Source organism: Rattus norvegicus, chromosome 10 (assembly GCF_021556685.1).
Source record: "Rattus norvegicus strain SHRSP/BbbUtx chromosome 10, alternate assembly SHRSP_T2T, whole genome shotgun sequence".
NCBI lineage: Eukaryota > Metazoa > Chordata > Mammalia > Rodentia > Muridae > Rattus > Rattus norvegicus.
In genome coordinates, this window is record NC_141543.1 from 77592569 (window position 1) to 77611242 (window position 18674).

At 46.3% G+C, this 18674-nt stretch overlaps 1 long non-coding RNA gene across 2 annotated transcripts; it reads right to left on the minus strand.

Moving 5' to 3' along the window:
- Positions 1-949: 949 nt before the first annotated feature.
- Positions 950-16445, minus strand: LOC120095164 (uncharacterized). Of its 2 annotated transcripts, XR_015631903.1 has the most exons (6): positions 16198-16298; positions 7893-8034; positions 6123-6308; positions 5859-6016; positions 2515-2595; positions 950-1833 (listed from the first exon to the last, which is right to left on the minus strand). It is a non-coding gene; the product is annotated as an uncharacterized LOC120095164 (long non-coding RNA). The 2 variants fall into 2 exon arrangements; XR_015631904.1 differs by lacking the exon at positions 6123-6308 and having other exon boundaries at positions 16198-16445.
- Positions 16446-18674: the final 2229 nt, after the last annotated feature.

Consider the following 18674-nt stretch of genomic DNA (forward strand, 5'->3'; position numbering starts at 1 on the left):
GCTCACGGGGTTCACGTTACTTTCACTATGCCGGGGGCCATGTTTTGTTATTTGCTTAAACCTAGGGCCTCCTAGGAAAGGCACCTTGCTGCATGCTTCGAGGTAACCATGGAAACTGGCTGCCTTTATCAGATTAACTAAAGGCAAGTCAGTAACAATCCTGAATGTCGACAAAGCAAACGCTGAGAACAAAGACTTTGCAAGCCATATTAAGTGACGTCCATGCTCCAGGCTCTCGGTGGAATATTTGGATTCCCTGAGAGTTGGCACCCAGCTCTGTTCTGAGACCCCTTTCTCTTAGACCATGTGCTTCCTGGGGTTTGGGACATCCCCACTGTATATGGAACTAACCCCCTTCACTGTCTTCTAGCTTCCAGGGAACTCCCCTGCTTACCTGAAAAGCTCTAAACATGAGATTTTTATTGAAAGGGTCCCCATAACTTCAGCCTCTCTGAGGCTAAGGTTAGGAAATCAGGACTTAGATGGGCCAGAAGCAACGCGGAACGGGGTATTTCATTAGAGAAAAGGGATGTGTCAGTCCGCAAGACTGCTGCCCAAAATATCATGAGCTGATTGGCTTCAATAGCAGAATTTTATTGTTTCTTAGATCTGGAATCCAAAAGTCTGAAATGAAAGTGGTAGCTGGGTGGGTCTCTTTTGAGGGCTTAGAGGAACTGCTCCCTGCCTCCCCCTAGCTTCCAGTGTTGCTGCTAAGCTGTGGCACCCTTTGGCATTTGGATATACCATCCTTTTCTCTGCCTTTCTCCTCCTGTGGTATTTTCTGTGTGTCTCTGAATTTCTTTTTTGTTTGTTTTAAATTAAACTTTATTTTATCATTCTATGTGCACAAGTGTCTTGCCTGTGTGTGTGTGTGTGTGTGTGTGTGTGTGTGTGTGTGTGTGTGTGTGTGTGTGGACCATGTATATCCCTAGTGCCCACAGAGGCCAGAAGATATCACTAGATCTCCCGGAATTGGAGTTATAAACAATTGTGAGCTGCTATGTGAGTGATGGGAATTGAACTCAGGTCCTCTAGGAAAACAGCCAGTGTTCTTAACCACTGGGCCATCCGACCTTCCGATTTTCTCGTATCAATATTGAGAACAGGGCCCCCTTCTACCTTTGGTTTCTAACTGCTGGGATTTTAGGTATATGCTACCATTCCTGGCCTGACTTGATTCTTAAATATTGAGCCTTCTTGAATTTCTCCCTAACAGGGAGCCCTTGATATTCTGGGTGTGCCTTTTTCCCCCCAGCATGAAGCTAGCCCAGTTACATGCTTCCTGTCAGCAATGTTTGTCCGTCTTTAGTCCCCACCCCACCCCCAGACTGTAGGCTCCACTTTTTAAAAGATGTTATTCTTCTGTGACTTGAACCCAGGGCATTCTATATGCTGGACAAGCTTTCAAACGCTGAGCTACAGCCCCAGCCTTCTGTATCCCTGTTCTGACAAATCGTTCTGCAAAGCCTCGGCAGACCATCACCGTGTGGAGCGTGTCCTTGGAACAGGCTTTGCCTTGACAAGTGGAGCTAGTTTGGGTGCTTGTCTTGCTGTACGCTGACCTTCGTAGGCAGTGGGGTGGGCTGTGCTCCATCCTCAGGGAAACCAGTGGTGTTGGAAGCTCACAGAAGTGGGGAGAAACCTGCACTTAGATCCAGGCAGGCAAAGTTCAGAGCTCTGTGAAGGAATGCGGCAGAAGGACACAGGTAAGCAGAGTTATAGTGCAACCTGGTGGAAGGTAAGGGGCTTTACTCTTGCTTCTTCCTTTCCTGAACAGGCTGAGTATTTCAAAGCTGAATGTTGCCACACAAAAGGCTGCAGGAGAGTCCAACCCTAGAGAGAAGAAGGGACGGTCTGGTTGGTTAGGAACCTGGAATTTGCCCACTAAGCCTCAATTTCTATATCCATAAAGTGAAACATCTAAGAAAATTTATTTGGACAGATTTTTGAGAGCTCTGAATGACTTTAACATACGGCCTTAGCCTCGTGTCTAGTACAAATAATACACTGGTTTCTTTCTCCCCGTGAGCACTGCTGTTGGTAGATGCCACCTTTTACTGTTTCCACAAACAATCGATAAAAATTAGGTAAACTGTGGGGGAAATGATAGAGTCAGATATGATGATATGGTGACATATGTCCGTAATCCCAGCAGGAGAATCAGGAGTTCAAGGCTAGCAAAATTTGAGGACAGCCTATCTCAAAACAAAATAACAAAAAAGGGGCAGAGACTGGCTGGGGAGGCAGTTCAGTTTGGTAAAGTATTTGCTAAACAGACATGAGGATCTGAGTTTGTATCCCTAGAACCCACTTAAAAAGTCAAGCGTGGGAGTAACCTGTCTGTAATCTGGGGAGGCAGACCCAGGAGGATCCTTGGAGTTCATTGGCCAGTGAGTCTTACTGAATGGGTGAGCTGTGGGTTCAGGAAGAGATACAATCTCAAAAAATAAAGTGGAGGGGTTGGAGAGATGGCTCAGTGGTTAAGCACACTGGCTATGCTTCCCAAAGACCTACCTGGTTCGACTCCCAACACCTACAGCCATCTGTAACTGCAGTCCCAGGGGGTCCAGGGACGACTTCTGGCCACTGTGGGAACTACATATACATGGTATAGAGACATCAATGCAGGCAAACACACACACACACACACACACACACACACACACACACACACACACACACACACACAACCCCTCCCAGCCCAAAAACAAAAAACAAAAGCATACACATAAAATAAAATTGGGGGTATAAATAAAAAAGGGAAGGAACCATGAAGGGGTCCAACATGGACCCCTAACATAACCTGTATATTTACCATGTGCTAGCTCACACACATAACTCCTCGCACACAGGAGGGGGGACTCCTTTGGGCTGTGGCTGTTTCTACACAATAGAATGCCCGGCTTCTGACTGCTGATCCGTGACAGGGAGCTGTCACTTTGCCATCCACCTTGAGGTTTCTAGCAGCAATCTTGGCTAAACAAGTATCCTTTCTTTCCTCCACAAAGAAGGGGGCATCCGCGCATCTCTGAGATGTTAACACTGGGCTAGAACTGGGTTTCTCTGAGTGCTAACAATTATCCTACACACTTCCTAAGTTAGCTCAAAAATACAGACACTTAAGAACAGGTCAGGAGCACCTGATCGCTTTGAAGAGATAATTTCCTTAGCTGAGACATGAAACAAATGAGTCGTCATTATGCACAGCCCCTTCTGCCCCTTAGTATGATTTAATGTATTTTAGAAACCAAAGTTCAAAATGTGAATCTCCTGGGCAGAGAAAATCAATCTGTCAGAAGGTACTTAGGGAGGGCACAGCAGATCCTCTGAAAACACCCCAGGAGCGAATCCTTGACCTTATTTTCTGTTTGCCTGACAATGTCGTTCAAATTCTGGCTTGCAATAGAAGATTGCTTCCTATCCATGGCTGTGCCCTTGCCTGGTCCCTGAGGCCCTGAGCTGAGTCTTCTACTGGCTACAGAGACCCCCCCCAACTAAGAACACTAAGTATCTCAGAGGAAGTGACCCTCTCTGCACTCCCCCAGCAGGTCCTTCTCTCTGTGTCTCACTCTGGGTCCCCTTTCTTATTGTTACACTGTTATTATTTATTGAGGTGCCAGGGAATGAACCCAGGGCCTCACCTGTACTGGGCAAACGCTGTAGCACTGAGTTATAGTCCCAGCTGGGACAACACCCCCACCTGCCCCAAGCCCACTTTTTTTTAATGGAAGGAACTTCTATTCTGCCAGTCATCCAGGGCTGGCTGCTAGGTGAGTCTTAGCCTTTTAAAAACTGAGTCCCCTCAGCTGGGTGTGGTGGTGCAGGCCTTTAGTTCCAGCACTGGGAGGCAGAGATAGGCAGCTCTTTTGTGAGTTTGAGGCCAGCCTGATCTACTGAGTAAGTTCTGAGACAGAGCCAGGGCTGTTACATAGAGGAACTCTGTCTCCAAAAAAACCATAAAGAGCGGGGAATGGTCTCTCCATCATGGAAAGGGGCTGGAGGCAGAAAGATTGATGTACACAGTTTGCACTGTGTCCGTCACTCCTTCCACAAGGCCTGACTCTCCCTGCTTTTTCTTTTCCTTTATGTCTTTTTCATTAATAAACTTTTTTTTCTGAGACAGTCTCAAGTAGTCTGGGCTGACCTTGAACTAGCAGCACAGCTGAAGATGACTTTGAACTTCTGATCCTCCTGCCTCCATGATGACAAATGCACCACTATGTCTCATTGACACAGCTCAGGGCTCGACCTAGGATTTCATCCGTGCTAGGCAAACATGTAACCATCGAGCTGCATCCCCAGCTCTAAGGCTACTTTTTAAAAATCAAGATGTCTGGTAGATATTCTGTAAGCTCAAGGCTAGCCTGGTCTATAAGCAAGTTCCAGACCAGCCAGATCTATGCCATGAGACCGTTAAAAAAAAAAAAAAAAAACCTCAAAATGCCAAGGGGTCTTCATTCTCCCCTTACTAAGCACGGTGCTTTCCTCTTTTATTTTCTAGTAATACATGTTTCCAGCACTCAAATGGAGCTGGGTCTGATAGCACGAACTTGCAGGCCCTGCGCTGGAGAGGCTGGGGAAGGAGACTCTTTGTTTTTTTGTTTTTTGTTTTTTGTTTTTTGTTTTTTGTTTTTTGTTTTTTTTCGGAGCTGGGGACCGAACCCAGGGCCTTGTGCTTGCTAGGCAAGTGCTCTACCACTGAGCTAAATCCCCAACCCCGGGAAGGAGACTCTTAAGAGAGGCCAGCTTCAAGTAGAGAGGGCCTTGTGAGTTGGCAAAGGACCGGGGCGGTCAAGAAGACAAGAAGAAAAGTACACGAGGCTTCAGGTACAATAATCAAAGGCAAGGGGAGGAGAAAAGGAAGTAATTATGAGTTAAACAATCTTTAGAAAATTAAAAGGAAATAAAGGGAAAGAATAGGTAGAGACATAGCTTAGGGATGGATACAGAGCTTGTCCATGCATAAGGCCTGGTTCAATCTTCAGTACTAGAAATAAATAAAATAAACAAAAAAATACTCCAAATAAAATTTAAAAAAAAGACACTCCAGTGTCTTCCCAGTATAGCAGCAAATATGTCTTTAATCTGGTGCACAGAACATGCCATTTCTGACTACATCATTTTATTTATTTTTAAGGTTTATTTATGTGAGACCGCTTGCTTGCGTGCGTGCGTGCGTGCGTGCGTGCATGCAAATACCCTCAAAAGCCAGAAGAGGGCACTAGATCCCTTAGAACTGGAGTTACAGATGGGCTGTGAGCCACTGTAAGGAAGGATGCTGGGATCAGAGCTCTGGTCCTAGGAGAAATAGAGATTGCTGGCAAGTCGTACTTTACCCATGGTTCAGTGCCAGGAACAGCACAACTGACTCTGAGGACGGAAAAACAGCAGTTTTGCAAGACATTTTAGGTTCTGTTTTGATATTTATGAGTTGCTTATTTTTAGGTTTTGTTCCTAGTGTGGCATTCTGACTATGAATTACTCATGTTCTACCTCTTAATCGTTCGTTTGAGACAAGGTTATGCACAGCACCTAGATTGTCCTGGAACTCAGTATTTCAAAGAGTCTGGCCTTGAACTTCTGGCCATCCTCCTGCCGAGAGCTGGGAGGACAAGCATGGGCACAGCACCTGACTTGTCTCTTTTCTCTTTCCTTTCCCTTCTTTTCTCTTCTTTTCAGCAGGGTTTTTCTGTGCATCCCATACCAGCTGGGAACTCACTGTGTCACGCAGGCTACATCATGCCTGGCCCACAGGATCCCACTTAATCTTCACAGAAAGCTTTGTGACCCCAGGGTTATGTTAACTGATAAAAACCTCAGAGTTTAGAGAGATTAAGGAATTGCCCCCCGAGACTCACCTGGCGAGCATACGGAGCAATTCCGGGCCTATGTGTTGACAGCTTGGGTTGTAGCTTACTCTTTCTTGCCTGGTGGTGAAGTTTAGCACCATGTGATGTGGCTTACAGGGAGCCAGCTGCAGTCTGCCAGGGCAACTGTACCTCTCGCTGTTTTGTGCCTGGAAACCAGATTGAACAAAGGTGCTGACAAGACCTCTTTAATTATGGATGTCAACGTGACAGTTAAGGAAGACACTTAAAAAGGCAAAGTAGCTTCTTACTCACACCACGGAAAAGAACTGGATCCATCCACATTCACCAGAGATTCCTATTTCCTGTAACAGCAGAACTGACAGAGGATCCCAAGGTGATGTGTTTTTTCTCTAACTGAGTACAAATGAGTCAGATGCTGTCACTGGAGTTGAAGGTAGGCACCCCTGTCTTCCTAGCAGCTTCCTGGGGAGCAGTTCCCTGCAGAGATGGGGAAGACAGCCTTGTCTGCCTGCCTGAGCTCCCCGAAGCCTCCCCAGCTGCTGATGCAGTGCCTGGGACAGAAGGAGCCGGGGTGTACCCAGGCCAAAGGTCAAGGCTCCGTCCTTGGAGCTGTGGGTTTGGCAAAGGAAGTAATGTGCTATGTATCGGCACTGAGCTAAGAACTGGGCATGGAGAGATGGGCTCAGGAGGCTGCCGCATAGCGCAAAGTACAAAGTGGGTGGCTGGGTGGGAGAACACCTGTAGGTGTTCAAAAGATATCAAGAATTTCAAAGTTGGGGGCTGGAGAGATGGCTCAGTGGTTAAGAGCACCGTCTGCTCTTCCAGAGGTCCTGAGTTCAAATCCCAGCAACCACATGGTGGCTCACAAACATCTGTAATGAGATCTGATGCCCTCTTCTGGTGTCTAAAAACAGCTACAGTGTACCCAAATAAATAAAAATAAATAAATAAATAAATCTAGAAGGCACCATTTAAAAAAAAATAATTTCAAAGTTGGGGCAGAGTGGGTGGGGGCCCTTGGTCTGAGACAGTTTGCAAAACCAGGCCTGGTAGCACCAGGCTTCTAATTCCCTGAGTCTGGAGGTGGAGGCAAGAGGCTCAGAGTCATCCTTAGCTACTTTTTGGCAAAGGATCCTATGTGACAGCATAGATTGCATGCCATTAAGGCTGGTCCCGAGAGGATTAGAAAGTTACTGCTGTCTTAGTTCAGAGGGAAGTCAGACAAGCACACACAATGATTACTGGGGTAAAATAATGTGCTTAGGAAGGGAAGGCTGGAGGTGTGGTCTTACAGTCTCTAGGAAGCCCAGGACGGCCTTTAACTCGTGGCTCCTCATGCCTCAGCTTCCAGAGAGCCAGGACTGCACGTGCTGGCTTTAATGTTCCAATTTTGTGCAGACATGTATTTCCATGTTTTTTTTAAGATTTTATTTATTTTATATATGTGAGTGCACTGTCACTATCTTCCGATACACCAGAAAAGGGCAGTGGATCCCATTACAGATGGTTGTGAGCCACCATGTGGTTGCTGGGAATTGAACTCAGGACCTCTGGAAGAGTAGTAAGAGCTCTTAACCACTGAGCCATCTCTCCAGCCCATTCCCATGTTTTCTTGTCCCTCTCCCTTATTTTTTTTCTTTAGGTGTCTACCAAGAGTGGGATTGACTGGTTATGTTGTAACTCCGGGTTGCTGTCTAAAAACATAATAAGCAAAAAGCAGCGGGCACAGTTGAGAGTGCCCACTGGTCTTGCAAAGGACTGGAGTTCTGTTCCCAGCACCCCCACTTTGGAGAGCTCACAACAGCATGTAACTCCAGGTGCAGGGGATCTGATGCTGGCATACTTCTGAGCTACCACCAACTTACCTATCTTTCCCTCCAGACATCACATGCTGTCATCCAGCACCAACAGTATGACTTAAACTCAAATCATGTTAAATGTGGCAAAGGAGAGCTCGGAGACTCGAAAGGTCTTTAATATAATCTGTGTGCCGCAAAACATGATGGACCTCGAGAACACGAAACTCTGAAATATAGGCTGCTGTCAGGTGTTTTTAAATACCTTTCGGGTAATCTGTCAGCCCAGTGTGTTTGCCATACGCTCCAGGGGAAGTCTGCTGACAGGTCCTTTGATTTTATGAAAAGTCGTCTTGTTGAGCGGTTGCTTGTAACCTCGTGTGGATGTACTGTGATAGCGCGTCTTCCTAAGAAGGGCAAGGGGCTTTGAGTTTCGGGTTATTCGTTTGTATTTCTATTTCTTTATTTCTTCTTGGTGCTGGGGGTAGAACTCAAATCCCCCAGCAAGGCACAATCTTTATTATTGAGTCACAACCAGGCCCGAGGCTTGAAAACCTCTAACCTTTTGAAGGAACAGAGGGAGAACTGGACATTAACACAGATCTGGCTGCTAGGTGCTCTGTGTTTTCATACCCGAAGAGGTCGATGGAATGTGAGACTAGGAGAAAACTCTAAGTAACTCAGATAGAGCCTGGCGTTCCAGGAGAGGGAGAGTAGAAAGTTCTGGGCCAGTCTCAGCTACACAGTGACTTCCAGGCCAGTCTCTAATACCCTGTCTCAAAACAACAAAAACAAAAGCAAAAACCATATGGTGGTGACTTTACCCCACTGAGAACGTAGCTTTCCTCAAAGAATAAGAAACCCAAAGGAAGCTAGGTGGTGGTGTACACCTTTAACCCTGCAGCTTGGAAGGCAATGGGGAAAGACCTGTTCCACAGTTCCAGTTTGAGCCTAGCCTGGTCTACCCAAGGGGAAAAAAGTTGATTAAAAAAAATAGGAGGGTCTGAAGAGATGGTCCAGTGACTAAGAGCAATTTCAGCTCTTGGGAAGGACCTGGGTTTGTTTCTCAGCACTCCCATAAAGCAATTCACAATCACTTCTAACTCTAGCTCAGAGGTCAGATGCCCTCTTGTGGATTCCACAGGCACTGCACTCACGTATACATATACACACACTCTATAAAGTAAATCTTAACAAGGGAAAAAGCAAAGAAGAAAGGAAAAGAAACAAAGAAGGGGCTGGAGAGATGGCTCAGTGGATTGCTCTTCCAGAGGTCCTCAGTTCAATTCCCAGCCACCTACACGGCAGCTCACAACTGTCTGTAAGTAACCTCAATTCCAGGGGATCTGACATCTTCACACAAGCAAATATGCTGACAAAGCACCAATAAACATAAAATAAAAATAAACAATTTTAAAAAGAAACAAAGGGGGGTTGGGGATTTAGCTCAGTGGTAGAGCGCTTGCCTAGGAAGCGCAAGGCCCTGGGTTCCGTCCCCAGCTCCGGGGGGGGAAAAAAAAAAAAAGAAACAAAAACAAAAAAAAAAAAAGAAAGAAACAAAGGCCTTCAGTCCAGGGCTAGCAGAGTGATGTCAGCACACATACGCCGCCACCACCACCGCCACCCATGATTAGTTTGTAGCTTTTGCTTTTATGGTCACAAGACAATCACTGAACTACTTAGGTGTTAGGTGCATGTCCTAATCAAAATAGAAAAAGATGGCAAAGAAACCAAACTTATTGGAGAACTTTTTCCAGGTCCCTGGGTGCTGCTGTCTATGTCTTTTTTGCAAAACTGGTATGCTTGGTCTTTTACCTGCAGAAGGCAAAAATATCTCAAAAATAAGATGGCTATAAGTAGCTATGGGGACTTAACAACCAGGCTCTTCCTCAGCTGCATGAATGCCAGGAGGTCTTCAGTGGTGATTCCAAAAAGGGACGTCTGAAAGGCTTGGAGATGGCTCAGCAGTTATGAGCACCCACTGCTCTTACAGACAGACCTGAGTTCAGTTCTCAGGGTCCTATCTTTTTTTTTTTTTTCTAAATGTATGTGAGTACACTGCAGCTCTCTTCAGACACACCAGAAGAGGGCATCAGATCCCATCACAGATGGTTGTGAGCCACCATGTGGTTGCTGGGGATTGAACTCAGGACCTCTGGAAGAGCAGTCAGTGCTCTTAACCACTGAGCCATTTCTCCAGCCCCCATCTCAGGGTCCTACCTTAGGCAGCTCACAACTGCCTATGACTCTAGTTTCAAAGAATCCAAAGCCCTTTTCTGGCTTCCATGGGTACCTACAGGCATTGGTGCACATACATGCACAAAGACACACAGACACACAGACACAGACACACAGACACAGACACACACACACACACACACACACACCAAATGAATAAATAAATCTTTTTTAAAGGGGAAAGAGAAAATTATAGTAACAGGTTTAGTTTAAAAAATAAAAATGAAATTAAAAGTTAAAAAAAAAAACCAAAGTGACACTCTATTTTACTCTCTTTAGATTATGTTGTTGAAGGCCAAGTAGCAAGTCCAGGGGGCTTCAGAAACGAACAGATATGCTAAGGTCCTGTTGTCTCTCAGTGGCTGTCTCTAATTCCATCAGAACAGAGTGGTGGGTTATCCCTCCCCTCGGTGACCTCCCCATCTGCTACAGTTCTTCCTCCCTTAATAAACCCTAATAAACATACATTTGCTCTGTGGGAGGGGGAGACAGAGAGACAGAGAGAAACAGAGACACAGAGACAGAGAGGGAGAGAAAGAGAGAGAGAGGGAGAGGGAGAAAGAGAGGGAGAGGGAGAAAGAAAATGTAATCACTTTTTTTAAAAAAATAACTCAATCTTGATTAAAGAGTCACATTCAGTGGAAACAGTCCCCTTTGTGAAGATTATCCTAAGCCAAGTTCATATTCAGGGAGCTTGGACCGACTAGCCTTGGTAGCTAGAGCAGACCAGCACCACCTCAGTGATTTTAGTGACTTCAGTGAGCTAGTTTTAAGTCACTTGAATTAGATAATGACAGCAAACAGGAGGTTATGGTACCAGACATGGGGCTTCACACCATTAATATCCCAGAGCTCAGGAAGCATCCTGTCTAAAAAAAAAAAAAAAAAAAAAGAGAGAGAGAATTATTATTATGCTGTTACATTGAGTATCTTACTTATAAATGTAAGTTTAAGTTTTAAATCATAGTAATGATACCACCTTAGATTCTTGTCCTGAAAGGCAAAACACATGTGTGTAGGTTTCTCTGATAATAATAAATAAAAATGTTGTGGGTAAAGGCACTTGCCACCAAGACTGACAACCAGAATTCAATCCCAGTACTCTCAGGGTTAAAGGAAAAGACTAACTCTAAGCCCCAAAGCAGTGGTGATGGGTATCTTTTATCCCAGCACTCAGGAGACAGAGGTAGGCAAATCCCTGTGAGTTCCAGGTCATCCTGGTCTACAAGGATGGTCTACAAGGTCTACCCTGTGGTCCTGGTCCAGGACTACAAGACTACAAGGGCTACACAGAGAATTCCTGAAGCAAACAAACAAATAAAAATAAAAGTTGTCCTCTGATCTCTGCATGTGTGCTGTGGTACACGCTCATAGATGTGAATGGCATGTTCACGCAATCGTGAACATGTGCCCACTGAGAAAAGGGTTTAGAAACCCCAGCCACACCATTTGGAGTGTGTGGTACCTAAAACTGCTTTGCTACCTTAGTAGCTGTGGACCAGGTAGAACCGGGACTATATGGCCCTAAAAGTCTAAAACAGAACCTGGACCTCACAAGGATGGACTCGTCTTTACTTAGCATATACTTGGTGCTCAATAAATGCTTCTTTTCTTTGTCTCTAAGGATTGTACCTATTGCCTCGTGTGTGCTCTCTAACACAGAATTATATCCACAGACTGTTTTTTTACTATTTATTTTGATACAGGGTGTCACTATGCTGCCCAGACAGGCCTCAAACTTGATATTCTCCTGCCTCAGCTTTCTGAAGAGCCAGGGTTACAGGCCTATATCGCTGGGTTCAGCCAATAACTGCTCCTGAAGCTAGTGGGTGAATACATTCGATGTTTTCTAGCAGCAAGAGACACATTAACAAAGTAGCTCTCTGTGGACTTCTAGGTATGGTCACCCAGGCTAATAAGTCTGAGACAAAATACTTCACACGTTCGTTCCCCGTTATCCAGCATTCGCTTGATGGAGACCACATGCCTTGAAAGGGTCTCCTTAGTGTGTCACGATTCCAGAACACAAATAGCCCTTGATCCAAGTTTGCAGAGTCGGCCTTGGAGCTAAATATGCCTCACTGACATGTTTTATTTGGCCCACAGAATGCTGCCTTTTTTTTTTTTTAAAGCAACATTAGCTGCCAACACTTCAAAAGAAAGAGACTTCACAGAAGAATCCAGACTCCCGGCTCTTTAGAAACGGAGAGATCTGGCAATGCAGGTGCACCATTTCATTAAACTCATAACCACCCATGGCTCAGTAGCTGTTGCTTCCTTAGCAGAGGTGCGGGTTCTTCTTTACCACAGCACCCAGCACTCCTTACATTCCTATCCGTGCTGTTCCCAGGCAGGTATCTTATAGGCTTGGCCTTTCCCTCACCATTTGTACGGGGTGGGGGGGGGGCATTTGCTACCGAGGCCCCTCATCTGCAGCACTGGCTGGTAATGCTATTGTTTGCCTTGCTTTCCTGCTTGAAAACAGTTGTGCACATAGGTATGGTACATTCCTGGCCAGCCTAGTTTTCATAGTGGAGTGCCAGAGCTACATTGTGAGGCCCTTTCTCGAAAAAAGCTGAAGGAGGAGGAAGAGAAGGGGGGAGGAGGAGGAGGAGGGGGGAGGAGGAGGAGGAGGAGGAGGAGGAGGAGGAGGAGGAGGAGGAGGAGGAGGGGCGGCACATAGGCTTGGTTGTGCTCTGTGAGACCCTGTCTCAAATAAACAAATCATTATTTAAAAGGGTAAAACTGGAAAGGTTGGCAGAGCTCTCTGACTGGCACCTGCTCTTTCCTTTTTCTAACAAGCCTCCCTTCCCATCAGCTCTAGCCGCCCACCTCATCACCAGACTGTTATTTTCCTTAAACCTAGGGTACCTTCTCCCCAGCTCCCCCCACTTCCTTCCTCTCCCAGTAAACAAGCACGCTGGTCCCTCTCTGCCTTCAGAGTTTTACCGTTAATCACAGGGAAACAGACAGGAAATAACAAAGAAGACATTGCGAAGTTTAAGAAGCCTTGACAGTCTTAGTCGCAGCCCTGCCTCCGGGAATGAGCGCTCCTCGCTTTGCTCCCGGGGCCTCTCAAAGCTGGTGGGATGGGCAGAGAGGGGCTGTAAGGTGCAGCTGAGAAAAAAGCAGCAAGAGAAGCTCTGCCTTGACTTGGAGCAGCCGTTAGGTGGCGGCACAAGGCACATCTTTCCAGGTCTTTCCACAACAGTAGGCCAAAGTGAGGCTCAGAATTTTCTAGGAAGGGATAACCTAGTACCATATCAGGGCAGGCATTTGGGCTGAGACCAGCGAAACAGTGAGTCAGCCAAGAGTCCCCGTGACACTGTGCTGTCCGGCAGCCAGCTGGGCCACGCATGTGTCTGCTTCCTCCGGTAGAAGATTCTACAGCAGACCTTAGGCCCCATAGACTATTTCCACCCTAACATCTAGATTTTAACTTTTATTTGAACAGGTTTTTTTTTCTAGTTTTGTTTTTGTTTCTTTGAGACAGCATCTCATGTAGCCCAAGCTGGCCTCAGACTCCCTGTTTGACCAGAAATGACCTTAAATGACTGATCTCATTGCTTCTGCCTCCAAGTGCTGAGATTAAATGAATACCACCCGACACCTTGCTCTTATAGACAAACCACCCGAAGCCCAGACATTGGCCTGCCCTCCTGTTGGTTTTGTGCTACAAATCCATTCCAATGTGGGTATGGCTTCACTAGTGTCAGCCGGTATCTGTCTGCCTGCCCTCTGGTTTCAAAGTATTTATTGAAGTCTAGTTGGTGTAACTAAATTACCACTAACTCGAGCCAGGCATGGTGGCAAAGATCTGGAATCATCACTAGGGAGGGGGAGGAGGATAGAAGTTCAAGGCCAGCCTCATCTACATAGCAAATATAAGACTGGATATAACAAGATATAAAAAGACCTTGTGAGGTGCAGGCAGACAGGAGGATGGGGAGTTCAAGGCTATCCTTGGCTATTCTCACGGACTATAAAAACAAGTTCAAGGTCAGCCTGGGCTAGGTGATACCTTGTCTCTGGGGTAAAGACTTGAGGGACTAATTTGATTTTTCCTAGTTTCTAGTGTGAAACCAGGGGAGAATCTTTGCACATGGTAGAGCAGGGGCTCATGGCACACAGGTAAAGAAAAACAAGCTTTCTTTTTGCCTCCGGCTACCTAATCCACTTGGGAGAAAAGTGAGAGCCTACAGTCCGGAGAGCAGGAGTCTGCAATCAGCACGCCATGCTGGGTGGAATGCGAGCCTTTTTAGGGAAATAGCTGGTACAATCGTGGTTCTTATCAGGAGTGGCCTAGCATTACAGGGCTGGGCCACGCACACCCAGAATAGCTCACCAGTCCTCTCAAATTACATTAGTAAAACCAAATGTATTCCTAGAATTAAACACAGGCTCAAGCCACTGCCCCATAACAAAACTACGTCCTCAGGCTTCAACTAATTTAGGGGACATGTCAGTGATCAAAGCAAAGAAAGACCTTATTATAAGGTAGCATTGGCTTGAAGGCTCTGGCCTCAGAAGGAAAATTTCCCTAGAAAACAACTTTGCTGGTTTTACAAAAATAAAAAAAATAAATAAAAGCAAGTCGGGAACTCCCAGCAGGCGGACCCTGAGACTAAGTCCCAGAAGCAGCATCAGCTATCCCTTGATGGCCACTTGAATCCACATTATACAGGGATTTCCTGAGGCCTCAAAGAAAGGGAGCCTCTATGTTGGAGCCTCAGCAGGGTGGTACACATCTGTAATCCCAGGACATGGGAGGCTGAGGCTGGAGGGTAATGAGTTTGAGACCAGCCTGGGCTACATAGAGACTTTCAAGCAAACCTAGGCTATAAGCAAGAATCTATCTCCAAAAGGTGAAACAAAGTCCTTACTGGTTTATGCTTGGGCAGGGCACTGGATATAACTTGTGAGGTGCAAGCAAACAGGAGGATCAGGAGTTCAAGGCTATCCTTGGCTATTATCTAGTTTAAGGACATCTGGGCTACTTGTGACACTTTCTAAAAAAGGACGCTACTTTAGGCTATCCAGGAGAAAAGACCACCAAGACAAGAACATCATACTTCCTTTGCTAAAACAGTCCTTAACTTAAGGAGTATAGATTCTAGAACACAAACCAAACACTCGGAAAACGGCATTAAGAAATACCACATTGGGAAAAGAGTAAACAAAAACACAAAACAACAAAATAAAAAAGAAATACCACATTAGTGCCAGCGAGCTGGCTCAACAAGTTGTCCTCAGACTTACACACACACACACACACACACACACACACACACACACCATACACACACACACACACACACACATACAAATACACACACACACCCCATACACATACCCATACACACACACATACCCCATACACATACCCATACACACACCACACACACATACAAATACACACATACCCCATACACACAACACATACACACATACCCACACATACACAACACACACACCCATACATACACTGCATACATACCCCATACACATACACACCATACACACACATACCCCATACACATACACACACATACACACATATCCCATACACACATACACACCCCATACACACACACACACCACACACACACCCCATACACACACATACCCCATAAACACACACATACACACACGTGCACACACACCATACACGCACACAAATAAATGTATTTTTTTTGAGATTTTGAGACAGGATCTCACTGTGGAGCTCTAACTGGCCTGAAACTCTCTATGTAGACTAGGCTGACCCCTCAAACTCACAAAAATCCTCCTGCCTCTGTCTCCAGATGCTGGGATTAAAGATTCAAGATGTTAACGCAGTGGAAGGCAGCTTGAAGAACTCATAACCACCCCCCCACCCACCCCCATCTGTTGCCTTTTGTCCTCTTTCTAAGGGAATTCAGGGTATGGCTTCCCTCTTGTTCATTCATGAGGCCTCAGTTTCCATTTCCAGGATTTAAAAAAAGATGAAAAGAAACAAGAATGGTCCCAGCTACGGGAGCTCTCTAATAAGCCCATAGCACATGCTAAGGGGCATGGAATGCACGGGGGTGGGGGGGGAGGGCATTCATTCCACGTGACAGAGTGGAGTCAGCCTGGGAGGTGGCAAGTCGTAGATTCCAGGCAGTTGCCTACAAACGTGCTAATGTTTCACGCATGTTCCCAGGCTTTCTGGAACCCTTGCTGTCACCTGCTGCCTCCTCATAAACCTACCCATGGAGCCAAACCTTCTGGCTGGACACTGGCTCTCCTGGAGATTCATCAAATGCATACACCCAAGTACAAAATCCAGGCAGGTCCTGGCCCCTTCCCACCTTGTGTACTTGGCTGTCCTGTAGTTCTTTTATGACTTCTTCTGAAAGCATGGTAAATGGACGCTCCTTCTGTATGCATTCTTCCAAATCAACGGAGCCCCTCGAAGAGAAGGTGAAAATCTCCATAAATGCCCTTAGTCAGATCCCATGAATGATTAGTCAAGAAGTGATTATCCTTGAGGACCAGGCCTTACTGTGAGAACGGGCACGCTGGTCTTGTTTCCCTATCTTTGGTCTAGATTATTTTTCCCCAAAGTGAAAGCAGTTTCATGAAAGATGAAACCCAGAGTTTTAGCGCCGGCTTTTCAAATGAGCTGGTGTGATTGTTACCTTCTCCTCCCAAGGGACTCTGACCTGGGGTTGTCCTGGAAGTGAAATAGTAGGGGAGAAATGCAGAATAGCAGCGGGCAGTGTTGGTGTCCAGGCCTTTAATCCCAGCACTGCAATCAGATCTCTGAGTTCGAGGCCATTCTGCTCTACAAAGTGAGTTCCAAGACAGCCAAGGCTACTACTGTCTCAAAAAGAAAAAAAAAGAAAGGAAGGAAGGAAGGAGAGGGAGGGAGGGAGGAGAATAGAGAGAAAGAGATAGGGAGCACTCGAACCAGAGTTCTCCCACTAGATGGCTAAGGGAAAGAATGCAAAAGGAGATTCCAGAAGCAAACATTTGTGGGAGATAATACCCTTACCCCCACCCCCTCTCACCCTTTATCTCCCCACAGTGAAGTCCATGTGTGTGCACATATATGTGGTGGGCCAGGCATTGATGTTACATGGATAGATGCCTTCCTCAAACACTCTCTATTTTATTTTCTAAGACAATTATTCTCTTGCTGAACCAGAAGCTCGCTGATTCGGTTAGACTGGCCAGCAAGCCTCAGCAAGCCTCAGCAAGCCGCAGCAAGCCGCAGCAGGCCGCAGGGACTCTCCTCTTCTGCCTCCACTTCCCAGCACTGTGATTACCAGCACCCAGGTTCCATATGGGCACTGGGAGAGCCTAACTCGGGGGCTCAAACTTGCATAGCATGCACTTTACTGACTGAGCTCCCCCAGCCCCCCTAAGGCTTTAGAATGGGTCATACAGAAGCTCAGCTGCCCCTCCCTTTGGATGAGCCCGGCCCTTCTGAGAAATGGATGAAACCAGGGTGGGGCGAGCTTGGAGACTGCTGAGCCCTGTCTGCCCTGGGCTTTGGGGCTGCACTTGTTTCTGCCCAGCAACACTGGCGGGGAGGCAGGCCTCACTGGCCCAGGGCGGCCAACTGTGCATCTCTGTCAGAGCCTATCAGCAAACTGCCTGTCACCAGCTTCCCAGCAGACTGTGAGGGGAAGAAAGGCTCCTACATTCACAGAGATAATTTGGGTGGCTAGGATAGCATCGGGGAAAAGAAGGGTATCACCACATCAATTCTTGGTCTTCACAAATGAATGGTTTGGCTCCAGTTCTGGGCCTGAAGCCCCTCCTTTAGGAAAGAGCCACTAAATGAAAAAGACAGTTTGCTCCCAACAACAGAAGATTCATCTTTCTCAATGAGAGTCATCCAGAGACTTGACAGATTAGAGAAAAACCAGAGATGAGCATCCCTTAGCTGGGATTCCGGGTCCATTCGGCATTCTAGATAATAATGTGTTTAAGCCAGGAGGACTCTGCCTGTCTGTCAAAAATGCTGGTTCTGAGGGGAGTCTTTTTTTTTTCTCTTTCTCTCCTGAGACAAGGTCTCAGTGTGTAGCTCAGGCTGGCCTAGAACTCTTGGCCTCCCATCCTCCACTTCCTGAGAGCTGGGTTTTCACATGTGAGCCACCATGCCCAGCAAATAGATGTTCTTAAAGGACTCAGAGTGGTGGCACAGGTCAATAACCACAGCACTTGAGAGGCTGAGGCAGGAACCTGAGCTAATAGAGGGAGCCCCTGTCTCAGTCCTAACCCTGAGTGATTCTTCAGCTGAGTTTGGTGCTGTCTGCCTACAGGAGTCCCGGCTATTCGGGAGATCCGGGTGGTAGGAGTCCTTTGGCCAGTGAGTTTCTTAGACAAGGCTGCACAACTTATTAGGACTCTGTCTCAAGAACAGGAGGTGGGTCCGGACTCTTCTTACTGTACAGTAGCAGTGTTATCCACAAAAGGCAAAAGGTAGAAGCAAGCTCAAACGTTTGGATGAATGATAAAGTACACTGGGTGCAGGCCGTAGAATACCTTTAGGCTTCAAAAAGGAGAGAAATTCTGCTCCAACATGAATGAGAAGAAGTAAATGCAAGGAAAAGAAAAAAATGCTACAACACTGATACAAGGAGGAAAATCAACTCATAAGACAAACTACGATGAGTGAAATAAACTAGCTATAAAGAGACAGGTACTACTGGGTGGTGCAGGCCTTTCATGCCAGCACTCCGGAAGCAGAGGCAGGTGGATTTCTGAGTTCGAGGCCAGCCTGCTCTACAGAGCGAGTTCCAGGACAGCCAGAACTATACAGAGAAACCCTGTCTTA